Source organism: Oenanthe melanoleuca, chromosome 3 (genome assembly GCF_029582105.1).
Source record: "Oenanthe melanoleuca isolate GR-GAL-2019-014 chromosome 3, OMel1.0, whole genome shotgun sequence".
In the NCBI taxonomy this organism is placed as follows: Eukaryota; Metazoa; Chordata; class Aves; order Passeriformes; family Muscicapidae; genus Oenanthe; species Oenanthe melanoleuca.
The window spans coordinates 68,019,222-68,032,897 of record NC_079336.1 but is presented as its reverse complement, the minus strand read 5'-3'; positions in this window follow the sequence as shown (position 1 = coordinate 68,032,897).

Here is a 13,676-nt window from a genome sequence, read left to right as displayed (position 1 = left end):
CTAACACTTACTAAAATCTGTGTTCTTCTCAGTTAGGCTTTGGTACAGTTGTGTCTTGATGTTAGTGTACTATGTCACCCATCATTACAGGGAAAAGAACAGCAGCCAATTTCTGTACCTTGGAACAATATAGGCTAGTTATAAGGTGTCCACTGTGATTCAGTATTTGCTGAACTGTTAACACATTTCTTTTCAGCTGACAGTGCACACTGAAACTGTAAGTCTAATTGGAGTAAGAGGCTTGCACAAATCTGCTGTCCTGTAAAATTTGATTTTGAAATCAATGGTGTGCAGTCAGCTTCACTGATGCTGTTTTGTTGGGGTTTTTTCATCACAATCTTTCCTTCAAATGCCGTGCTGATTTATGTGCAATCAAAATTCATACAGAAAAAACCTAGGGGACATGAGTGACACAATACAGCTCACAGAGGCCCTGAAAGCTATGCAGATTCAGTCAAATAAATCAGACATCTCATGATCCCTGACCTAGCAGCTCTCCATGTGTGATAAAGGCTTTTGAGGGGAGACAAGATTTGTGTGCTGTGGGCAGCCTTGGTTAGGACAAGACTAAAAAAAAATTAATGCAGCTTCTCCTCATCAGGCAATAGCAGTGCCTGACCATGCAGGGTAAGAATCACTCAGTGACAGTCACTTCCTCACTCCATCCCTCTGGCCTCTCTACTGTGGATCTGCCTCTGGCCTGTTTGGGGATTAGGCTGGAGGAGTGAAAATGATGGGCCCTCAGAGCAGAGTTTAGGAAAGGCACAGAGGGTGAGTGAAGTAGACCAGAAACTAGATGCTGATGGGCAAAGGTAAGGAACAGAAAGACAGCATTGCAGGTTTGGAAGTTAGACTTGAAGTCATCAAGGGATGTATAACACAAACTGATTGCCAGCAATATGTGCAGGAACTCAAAAAATATGGGCATTTCAACAACAGTAGTTTTCAATTGAAATAAATACACCATTCTTCCAAGAGGACAGCAATAATTAGGGAGGAAGTAATTTCACAAACAAGCATAAACAGAGATCAGCTCTTCAGGGTAGGAGCAATGAGGAGCATGGTCCCTTCCCCTTGAGATAACCTTGGGATGAGGTCCAGACTGGGAGGGAAATATCAGAAGCCAATGTGACTTGGCACTGGCCATCGCCAAGGGAATGGGATATGTCAGACTCATTTCTAAAAATCCTGTCTCCCTCTGTCTCAATTATCAAGACCTGAAGAGCAGGCAGCTCTTGTGCAGACTGCACAGGATGGGGCATGGCCACACAGTGGCTTCCCAAACCTGTTCTTTGGCCTTGCCAAGGCCTGTCCCCACAAGTAAGAGCTTTTTGCTTCTTTTCTGCAAGGCACAAGTCTCTTCAGAAAGAGATGGGAAACAGACCAAGGTTCAGTTGGTCTTAATCTTTTCCCTTCTGCCCCCAGCTCATGCTCCTGGTCCCAAGAAGGGATGAACCCCAGTTTCCATCATGCAGCTATATCCTGGCAGTGTGGCAGATGGTGCAGATACTGCACAAACAGGTCTATAACAGTGGTGGGGGGTTTAACTTCTACAGCACCCCAGAGTAACTTTGTCTGGGCTTCACTTAAACCATCACTTTCCTTTTGATCTCCATTCAGTGCATAGGTTGGGTGATAAAGGATCAAAACAAAAGTTTTCTGGCACAAACCAGAAAATATCACCTTTGTGAAGCAGTAATTCCTGTGTGCAAGTTTGCTGCCAGTTTGCATACAAAAGGGACAAACCACTTGTGTAAGGATATTAAGTTCTAAAGTCAAAAGCAGATTTACTGTGGAGTTTAAGACTTATCAGCTTTGTCACTTTGCATTCCTCAGTTTAAAAATCAAATTAAAGACTGCTTGCTTGCTTTTTGGTTTCTGAGAGTAGGGTTTTAGAAATAAAAGTATAAAAATGTATTGCATCTGCAAAACAAGCCATAGTAAATAATATCTATTCATACTCTATGTAAATTCACGCCCTAGATTCACAAACACTAGTCCAGAAACTTGTTGGCAGGAGATGCAATAGACAAATATACAGGCTGTTGGCAGAAAAAGCACTTCCATTATTCATTTGTCACTGGTACCCAGGACTGTGATGCTATTCAAGGTAATGTACTGTCTCAAAATAAATCTTTTATCACTACTCACTTCAGCAGCCAGAGCTGGTGGAGTATACAGGCTCATACAGATACAAGGCCAAATGACAGCATCTCTTGCTGGAACTACTCTATTGGAAAACAGTTTCATTTTAATACTATGCACTGTTCTCTTCGAGGATTTTATCAAGGTAATGGCCTGATGTGTCTGCTGATGGACTCACTGCTGATGTGTACAGTGCCTTATGTGCACAACACCTAATAAAATACCTTTACACAAAGTCCAGAATCTGTAGCAGTCTGTGTAAAAACTAGTAATGATGAGTGACTGATGGCACAGGAAAAGGTGAAGGGACTTTGTGCTTCCTGAAGTTTGGACCACAAGAATGATAACAAGGCCCAGAACAGAGAGAAGCAGCAAGATTAACTTTTAAAATGTCTTTTTTTCCTTAGACTGGACTGATGTAAATGTAAATGGAAACTCAGTCCCTGAAGGAGGTGAAACTGTATAGGGAGTTAATAATTTTGATTCCAAGTTGAGTCCATCTTATTTCAATCAAATTAGGGTTTTCATCAGTTTAGATGCTAGAATAAACTTGAAAAATGACAGAAAGAAGAGTAAAACTTTTCAGCTGAAGCTTTGCATAACAACAATACTGAAAATATATATGCAATGTATATACACAAGCACATTTAAATACAATTCCATACAGCAAAAAAACAATGGCAACTTTACCTGTGCTTCATAGAGTATTTAAGTTTAAAGCTTTCAACTCAGAATCCTTTCTTCTGTCTGGAACATGATGGAGGGGGGTTGGTGTGTGGAATCTTAAGCATAGCAAGGGAAACTTTTATCATGTACAAACTCCAAGAAACAGGAGAAACTAGGCAGGGAATGATGGTTCCCACCGAGACTGATTCAGTCCTTTCCTGGTTAGGTTGTACTACAGACCTTTGTACCCGGCTAAAAGACTGAGAAGTACTTAATAACCTAATAAAATATCTGACTGAGAATTGATGGAGGTTTCATGAAATTATGGGAAGTGAAGAGGACCTTTCTTGCATGTTTTGGATCTAGTTCCTGACACTGCACAGCCTTCCAAATGCAGTTGTATTCCTCTGCTGTGCTCCCCTCCAAACCCAGAGTAAGTAAATAAATAGTAGCAAAAAGAATGAAGAAAGAGAAAAAAAACCCTCCTATTTTTTTTTTTTTTTTTTTTTTTTAAGAGAAAAGGACCAGCATTTGTGAGGTATGAGGCACACAGGGGAGCCACTGCTCTCATGGTCATTATGGGACAGGAGGATCCTCCAAAGACAGACCTTGGCCCTAACAGACTCACCTAGGGGCGTGTGATGGCAGGAGATGGGCTTGAGGAGGTGAGATCAAGGCTGGCTGTGGGGGAACCAGCAGCACACATGGGAGGGGGCACAAGCTGACAGGATGCTCCAGTAAAATGCAGGGTACTGTGCAAGCAGCACCCAGGTGAGGCGTGAGAGGGACCGTAACAGCAGAGCACTGAGTTTCTAGAAAAGAGGGGTTAGGACAGCTGAACTTTGACTTGTGGTGCTGCTCATGGCAGTTGGAATTGCCTCCAGTGTGTGGCCATGCAATTCCCCTAGCATTGGGATCCCCCACAGCCTGATGGCTCAAAGCAGAATCACTGCCCTGGAGAAACACTGGGTTCTGCAGAGACTCTCCAGGAGCTTTTGCCTGCTTCCTTGCTGTGACCTGAAGAACTGCCAGGCATTGCTAGTGCTGGACCACAGCACAGTTCCTTCCCAAGCCTCCAGCTTGCACTGGTGCCTGCGTATATCTCAGCAAAACTCTGGTCTTCCAGATTCTCTGCACGCATCCTCAAAGAGCTCCAGGACCATGATTGAAGAGTGGCATAATGGCCCAGACCACCATCTGCAAAATCAAATTCCTTCTGTGACTTGAAGGCCAGCCTCACTGCTTTCTCCCCTCCACCAGCACCCATGCCAGCAGCTGTTCCTTCTATGGGTGGGCTCAGAGAAATCACTTCTTCTCTTGTGTCTGTCTGAGCAGGACTGGTTTTATTCAGGATGGACAGAAAATGGCATTTAGATATGCAGATGAGTTGGCTAGGGGCTAGGATGTGCGGTACAACATGCTTAAGATAATTGTGTATGTAGTTCTTGGAAACATACTCCACCAGGGTTTGATTAGCAAGAATGTCCCTGCTTCTCAAGAAGATGATGAGGAAAGTTGACAGACATAGCACAGCTTTAATCCAGATCGGGAAAATGCTTTCTTTTAAATTAATTTCATAGTTCCTGTCATTTACTGCAAAGATAGCAGCAATACTTAGAGTCCATTTAGTAGCACCAAACCACTTAGTTTTGCTTTTCCATATACTTGTTTCAATATATAGGTTTTCATCCTTCAAAATCCTTTTAACACTATCCAGGTTTCCAGGTCACTTGAAATCACTATATTTATTGATCTTCTACATTTTAATCCACTTCTCACTAGTGGGTGTAGTCACCACAATTCAATAGCAGAATCAGTCTCATGGAATAAATATTTGGTCCATCTTTAGGCAAACAAGATTGCCCACTTTAGCTGGAGAGTGTTTGGTCCTGCTTGTTCTGCTGAATACCTGTATGAACTAAAGGCTTCTGCTTTTTGTGCAGTGTGACCATTTCTTCTGAGGGTGCACCTAAACAAGTCTTGTTCCACCTCTGGTGACTGGGCCACAAGCAAAAGCTAAGGCAGCTGCTTCAGTTTTGACCAGCACTGCTAAGTCTTTTCCTATAGGCAACAAAAACCATGTCTATTCAGTGGGATAAATAACACTTTTTTTGGTGGGTTAGATCAAAGACACTGTCAACAGGAGTCAGGTGAGACTTGAAATAGTTCAGAGGAGAATTCCTGCATTTCAGCATCAGTGTTCTAAAATGGAATGTCAAATTCCTTCAGGAAGTTACATTTCCTGTAAAATTAAAAAAATAGTTGAGAGGTTGACTTTCACTGGTCTAGTGCTGGTTGTTGCTTGTAGACATGTAATTAGCTGAAATGATGGTTACAGAAAACCAAAAGCAAACAACCAAATTTATGTGCAAGTGAGAAACCTCTTAAACACAATAGTTAGGCAAGAGGAAATCCCCCAATGAGGTTTTAAGGTGTTTGCTAGTATCTGTACAAGCAAATCAACAATATTACTCATCAGGCAGATCTACTGGGCCTCCTCAAAGCTTATGCATTGTGTAGGCATGGATCTTCTCAGCAGTGGAAGATTCCTTGGAACAGGAGAAGGTTTGAGCACTTGCCTTTGTGCCTCACACCAATCAGAGCAACTAAAAACTCAGGCAGGGCCTGGCAGATGAAGAAATAATTCCTCTTTTCTCCTGACCTACAGAGTGCTGACATGGAGGTAGATCTGATCTTTTCTGCTAATGGCATCCTGACTTGTAGAAGCAGTTGTGAGGCCAGCAGGACCAGGAAAGTGAGCATTGTCCTGGCACTGCTGAGGTAACATCTGAAACCCTGTGTTCAGTTTTGTGTCCCTCACTACAAGAGAGACAGTGGGCTGGAGCAAGTCCAGAGAAGCAAGGTGGAGGTCAATGTTTTCTCCCAGGTAACAAGTGACAAGATGGGAGAAAATGGCTTAAGCTGTACCAGATGATATTTAAGTTGGATATTCTTCACTAAAAGGATTGTCAGGCATTGGAACAGAATGTCTAAGGAAGTGATGGAGTCACCATCCCTGGAGATATTTAAAATATGTGTAGATGTGGTGCTTAGGGACATGATTGAGCAGCTGTCTTGGCAGTTCTTGAATAACAGCTGGTCTTGATCCTAAAGGTCTTTTCCAACATCAATGATTCTATGTTTCTATCCTCTATGTTTCTACCCACACAGTGCCTTCTGTTAATTTGTTTTGCCCCTTTCCTGATGTCCTTTGTCTTTTCTGGTAGTTCTAATGTCCACAGTCCCCTGAACACTAAAATGTGCATCACCACACAACATCATGAAGAATTTTCCTATGCACAGAGAATGTCTTTAGCTAGACCTGCATCATAATATGAACCTAGAGTTTGATGGCCTCAGAAAGTCAGAAAACATCAGGGTCAGATAACTGCCATGTTTGTGAGCCTAAAGGCTACTGAGCACATGTTTGTGAGCTCAAAGTCTGCAGCATCCATTCCTGCTCCTCTGTTGCCCTGGCTTCAAACCAGCACCCCTTGTTCGTGATTATACCATCCCAGCAGAACAAATGCAATAAAGCATTTCTGTGCTGTGTTTGTAAGGAGGACATAAATACACTGGGAACATCTTCAATGAGGAGAGAAAATGTGGGAGAGCATGTGCTTTCATGTGGCATCACACCAATTAAAGGATAAATGGATGCAGAGAAAATGGTATTGTGGGAAGCTGAGCTCTCAGCATATGCAAGTCCCTGGGGTAATCCATCATTCCTGTGCTACGTGATCAGAAGGTGCTGCAGGGAGCCATGAGGTGCTTGACTGGGCAGAATTGATGGCTGTCTCACAAAATGCTCCTGGTGTGAGGAGTTTGTGTTCCACAGAGCAGTGAAGGGAAGGCCACCCCCATGAAGTACAGAGGTCGTGGAGGGAGAGAAATGTAAATTCATCCCTGTGTATGGACTGAATTGCTGATACCTGTGAAAGGCTGCATGTCTGGCTGCTGCCTTTAACTGAGGAAGGAGTATTTTTTACCTTACCTACTCATCTTCAGATCAAATTTTCCATTCCATTAAGATGCCAAACCTCACCTTCCCTGTCTCCCTGCTGTCATGGGGTGCATCTTTCGGATGCATGCACACAATGCCATTCTGCTCTCACAGCCAGTTGCTTTGCTAAGGTAATGGAATTAACTCATCTGGTGGATTTTTCTGAGGGCTTGTTTGACCATAGCTACCTCTGCCTGATGCACCCCTGTGCCAAATCCACACATAACAAAAGTCTGCAAGGCACCTACAGAAGCAAATTCCCACCTTTCCACAGACTTAATTTCTGATGCATTTTTGGCTTTTGCTTTATGAGTCCAAGTCCTTGTTTCTCACTTTGATGGCTGTTTAATCAGGTAGTTTAGGCTAAAATAAAGAGTCTTGAAATGTCTCCTTAGGCAGCCCACATTTAATTGCAATCTGCCCATCTAAAACTTCTTCATGGTGAGAAATTACCCTGCACCGTTTAGGATATTATAAAATCTTAAATAAAAAATGCACAGATGTTAGTTTAACATGAGAAAAGAAAGTCTAATGAACAGCTTCTAATCCAAACAATCCTCTCACTTAATTTGCTGCTCACATGTAAGGTTAGATACTCACATCAATAACCTGATGGGCAGTATCTTATATCAGAAAGATATTTGTAATCCAGGAAATTCAAAATTCACTTTGAATTAAAAAAAAAAGAACATCAAATAACTCAATAGAAAATACATGAAAACTCAAAGGTTTTTCACAGAAAAAAAAAGGTGAAAATTTCAGAAATACCTTGAATTAGTCAAAATAAGAAGTGGCTGGTTCTGCCTAAAATAAAAATTCTTTGTTGTAAAGTACAGAGCCGCAGCATCCACTAGTACTTATTTCTAGCTATACATGATGTGCTGAGAAAGACATAATTGCTAAATATTAAAGATTTTCTCATATATAGGAGTCTTGCATAATTTCATATGTCCACTAATTTAAGCAAATATTTTTCTTTCCATTAAACAGGTGGATAAAAGCCTTCTCTTTGGTTTGTATTCTGTACTTATGGTACATATAGGTTAGTGGATTTTTCACTTGACTTGGTGAGATGTCAGAGCAGTTTATCAGTAAGAAAGGAGTTAAAAAATCATGGTACATTAATTGCTCATAGACTCCAAAAATGGCATTGGTCCTGACATAAGGGAAATGTTGTACACACAACCTATGTCTCATATTTAAAACTGATAAACCTAAATAAACCCACAGGCATACACACGTGCACACACACACAAATGCCTGCTGCTGCAAATTCAAACAAAAACTGCTTCTGTGTGCAGTTTCACTTCTCTGTGCAGCTGGAAGGATAAAGGCCAAAGCATCACTGGAGACTGTCAGTCACTGAAACCTAACCCCCAGGGATTATAATTACCCAACTGTTCAGCAAAGGCTACTAAAAGCAAAGGCTTCTGAATAATGCCATCTTCCTAATTACCTAAGGGTTTCTCTCTTCAACAGACTTGGCTGATCAATTCTCTTCTCAGAAACTCTAGAGCTAAAGTTCACGCCTTGCTAAGGGAGCAGCTTGATGAACCTGATCGCTTTGCTTTCCTCGAGTCTACGCAGCAGTGAAAGCTGTTCCTCATCCCAGTGATTCTGCCAGAGAGGAGCAAAGACCCAGCTGGAAAATACTACATATACATGAGCATCCAGACATCATTTGTTCTTTCAAAATGTACCTATAAACCACCTCAGCCTCCTATGTCTGCAAATTTAGATGAAAATCTCATGAGAGTAAGCTTTTCTCTGGAATCTCTGTAAAGTCTGCTCCACACCAAGCCAGAAGTTTTCCATGAACCACCTTGACTACTGTGCAAAAATATAGTCCATGTTCAAATCCTGTGGTACCTCTAACTTTTGGGAGCTCCTGCACCAGTACCTCCGTGTTTCATTAGCCTGTGGCCAGAAATGGGTTCTTTTGTCAGAAAATATATGGGCAGTTATTTCCATCTGTCCCCTTTTACTTTTTGCTATAAAAAGCAAGAACAGAAGGCCCTAAAATACTTTCTCTCTGCCAGTGGTGTGTAATATTTTTAGTTCCTGTTCCCCTTTCTTCTCTGTATGCTTTCAGTCCTTCCTCTGCCTCTGGCATCTGCTCCCTGCCTCAATGCTGTGTCTCTCCCCTTCATGCAAACCATTTCTGGTGGCTGGGTGGGTCCTAGACAGAACTGCATCCTTACCTGCATGCCATTTTTTATTTGCTATTCAAAGCATGTTAGCCTTGAATTTTTTATTCAAAGCATTCTTGCCTCTGCAGCTTGCCTGGGCAAGTGAAGCCATAGGAGCAGGCTCAAACACATCAGTCTTGATTCTAAGAGAGCTGTACTCTTTTAAGGAAGCTTATGCACTGATAGGTCTCCAGAATGAAACCCTGCCTCATCATTAAACATTCACTGGATGTGTTTATGTCTTTGTGCAACTCCAGATACACAGGTTGATGCTCAGTGAATGCTTATGACTGTGTGTGCACCAAACAGATGTTCAGTTGTTTTGACTTTGTGAGTTTAAGTCCACTTTAATGGCAGCCACAGGTTGGCCTGGCTCATAAGAGTGAGTCGTGCAATTTTTCAGCTGAAGGGATGGGATTTGACTGTGTTTCAGTGGAAAGATAGAAAAACTCTGTTTGTCTTGCTTTGAGCTGAATAAAAAGAAGAAATAAAAAAAAAAAAGAATAGAGATTTTCTGTGCCATGGCTAATCACTTCAGAAAGATTTGTTTCTGATAGGTTTCATAAGTTCCATGAAACTAAAAGATGTATGAGTTTGATTCAAACTTTTCTTAAAGGTTGTCTTTGGCTTAAAGGAAAACACACATAATTCCAACTCAAAAGAAGATTTTTCAGACTTTTACAGGAACAAGAAAAAAAGAGGGTTTAAAAATGGAACTCCCAGAGCAACCTCAGCTATTGCATTCTATACCACAGCATGATAGAAAGAGGAAAACTTGTGTTCCACACACACCAAAAGCACATTTTTAACAAGCTGTTCTTTATTGAAGTGAATCACACTGTTTATATGTTTTTGCCTCTACAAACAATTTGTGTGCTTTAGACAGAGAAGGGAGGAACAAAGAAGTGAAAAAAAATGGCAAAACAAAGCAACTTATAAATGAACTCAGATCCATTCAGCTGAGATAATCAACACATGCTGTACTTCAAAACTGTTGAAAAGGACTGCAGAACTACTTCATTAGACAGGCTGTTGTATAAAATCCAGACCAACAGAGGCAAAATACCTCGTGAAACCATAGAAAATATCTATCAGCCATTAGAACTGGATTTCCTTCCCTGTACCATATCCTGTTGAGAGTGGTTAAAATGGAACATTTGTGCTGGAATTGCTGAAGTCCATCAGCAAGGTAATCCATTTCATCTTGCATCCTTCTCAATATTCCTTTTCCCCATCATGTTCTCTCTTCCTTCCCAGTACCCTGTTTAATTGGCATTTTTGGTGTAACACTGCATATTTGGATTGTTTTCCCAAGACAATCACTAGTTTGGGCTCAGGGAGCCCATGAGAAAGACAAAGCACATCAAATCCCACAGACATCATCCTGAGCCACTGCCATGTATTTCCCTCTGCAAGGAGGAGATTTCCCCCTGGCAAGAAAAAAGAAGAGCTCTAACCTTGAAAACTTATTGAATCCAATGACCTGCAAAGCGTGGAGGTGCCAGAGTCACATGGGTTTTCTGTGGACATCTTGTTCTTCTTCAGTTATTACTCATTTGATGGACTTTTCTGGAGGCACAACACCTTCAAAAGACATGGAGTCATTGACTCCTTCCTTCCTCTGTGATCATCCACCAGCCACTCTCTACAGAAATGAAGAACCACAGAATGTTTTTAATGCTCCTTTGACCTGCTCTGATTACCTGGCAGAACTCTCTCAGAAGAGGGATTTTTTTCCTCTAATCAGCAAGCTTGTTTGCAAGTATCCATGGAGGCTGCACAAAACCCAAAGAGCTCATGAGCAAAAATGCAGTGGAGCATGAGATGGGCTCCATCTCTGCATGGTTCCCTTGCCCACGCTGGCACAATGGCAGAAGAAACACCTGTGTCCCACTGCTTTAATAAACAACAGCTTGCAAGTGGTGTGGCAAGGGGATCTGTGCATAAATTTGGAAGCCACAGAGCAGTAATGAGCAAGAGCCATATGTCTTCCTGTGTGACAAATGAGAAGGTGTGGAAGGAGCCATGACCTGCAGAAAACTGATTAATACAATGAGTGGTTCAAATTTTTTGTGGATCTCAGGGATACTGTGCTGTTAGTCAACCACAGAGGAGAATTGTGCTGTTCAGAGCTGCTATCAGATACCAAATCCTACCAGGAAAGCTGCTGGATTTTTATACATTACTCTAACTAGACTGGTATCTTCATGGTAGCTCAGTACTTTAAATGAAACTGCATTACTGTGAGTATGGGAAACAAAACCTGCTATGTGGCTATACAGTCATTTAGCTGCATCCTTACAAAACACTGCTGGCAGGTCTGCTGCTCTGCTCTCCTGGTGCAGTGTGGAAACCAGTTCTCAGCTGGTTTAATGAAAGGAGGTCACTACGATCACTAGCAATACCTTTATTCAGTTAGTGTCATATCACTGGACATTATATTTGGATATTGCCTCATTCAGTTTCCTCCACACTATACTTTCAGTATCTTTTTCAGAACTCAGCTGGAGAAAGATGCAATTTTTCTGCCTTTTGGTCTATCATGAGTTGTTTTTTCAGGCTTTCTAACACTGCCCTTATACTACTGCAAGAGGTAAATGTCTCATTTCTCAGGTCTCAGTAGAAATGCTTTCACCAGCTGGGGTGACTTCTCCAGCACCTCAAGACACAGTTGCTTGTGCAATGGTTAAAGACAGCACGAGACCTCTTCACAATCTGATGATCAGAAATAAATCTTGAACAAATCACCATGTAAATGGTACTAGTAGATGATGCAAAAGGAAAGGTCATGAAAAACTGAATTGTCCTAGAAGTTGGAAGCTGAAAACTGATGGAACTCAAAGTGGATGAATAGCCCTCTGTATTTTTCTCATGCCATTTGCACCCAAAAAGTAGAAAGGAGGAAACTCACTGAACATTCCCAGATGGCAGAAAAGAGAATTTGGAAATACCCCAACAGTTCCTAAACATGATGAGAGGAGACTTGTTTTGGAGGCAGGATTAAGAGTAGAATTACAAAAAAAAGGTCCAAATGGTGTTGGTATCTTGTCTGTGGAGTATTGACATTTAGAAGTATTGACGTCAAACCTCTTCCTGACATTTGGGTGCTCTGCATTTCCCATCCACAGAAAATGCTGGGATAGACATTTCAGTCACTGATAGGAAATGCAAGTGTGCACCAGCCCCTTGTCAGCCTGCCCTCAGGACTGAGTGTTGCATGTGTCAGGCAGGCTAAGCATAACAGATGGGACTGGAGGATGGATACTTGCCAGTAATAGAAATCAAACTGGGAGCTGTGTTCCCATGTCTGGATGAAATGTCTAAACAGGCAGAGAAATTTATAAACCTGCAAACTGACAGACAACCTGTACCTCTCATGCAGAAACTTCCTCAAGCCCTGCCCACGTGGATTGGACTGTCACTGGAGAATGTGTGTGGGAACATGTGGACTGGATTCTAGGCTTGGTGAAAATATAGGGTCTGGAGGTTAAAGAGAAATCAGTTATTTAAAACATGTATTTTGTCCTTTTTGTTCTTGTCTCATCTGCTCTTTCCCATCTAGTCCGCTTTCACTATTCCATTTATCACACCCATGCTTATTTAACTTACAGAAAGACAGAAATAAAATAAAGTACTCTCAGATCACTGTGCATGAATGTTGTGTGTGTTAGATGTTTTTCCCAACCCTTTCACTGGCTACTGAACCATAACTTCCATGATTCAGGGGCTGTCAGATAATCTTGTACAAGGATTCATCCATGGCTGCTCTTTAGACACTGGCATGCTAAAGATGAATAATGGTAATGATGATACATCCTGCACAGTGCCACACAATTAGCTTCTCTTTGACCTGTAACAAATCAATGAATCAAACCTGTGGCCTGGCCACTTAATCCAGAGGGTCCTTGGGCTCACTTATTCTAGAGGGTTCTTGGGCTTGACATGTTCATGCAACCACATTTGGTCCCTGAGCATCTCTGAGACTCACATACTCCAGAATCATCTTTCATCCCTAGGAAATAGCAGAGATGAGAAATAAAGCCAGGTTTAAATACACCTTGGTGAATTTTGTGTTGTTTTTTGTTTTGGTTTGGGGTTTTGTTGCTATTTTTTAGTAGTGTGGTGTGAAGTGCATTTTAGTTACATGGCTCATTCTCCAGAGAATAAGAAGCAAATTTATGCCAAGTTTCCTGTGTGGAGACTTGGGAGAATGGGAATAGTAAATATTTTGACAGAAAAAGTGCAAACAGTATCCTATGGAGTAACATGTATGCAGTTCATGTCAGGGTGGTACTGCAGCTTCCTAGGGTTCTGTAGAAACAGGTCACAGCAGGGCATTGCTGGAAACACATGGTGGCTCTGTTTGTCTTTTCTGCCAGTTCTTCCTGCTCTGCTATGGTTCTGGTGACTGTCCCTAGGGAGAAAAAAACCCATTTTCAAAGCAGAGCATTTGTAAAAAAGAAAATCCTTTCAGATGGGCCAAAGCTCCCCTGCATCCTGACGTGCAGAAGAGCAGTGCATGCCCTCAGGTCCTGTGTTCCAGGCTGTGGTGGAGGGAAGGTTGGGAAGGGGTTCTTGGTGACCCATGATGCACAGAGCTCCTCCAAACTTGTCCATTCCCTGGGGAGGAGTCTCTGCTGGGTGTTTTGAACATAGCCAAGAGCAGTGGAGAT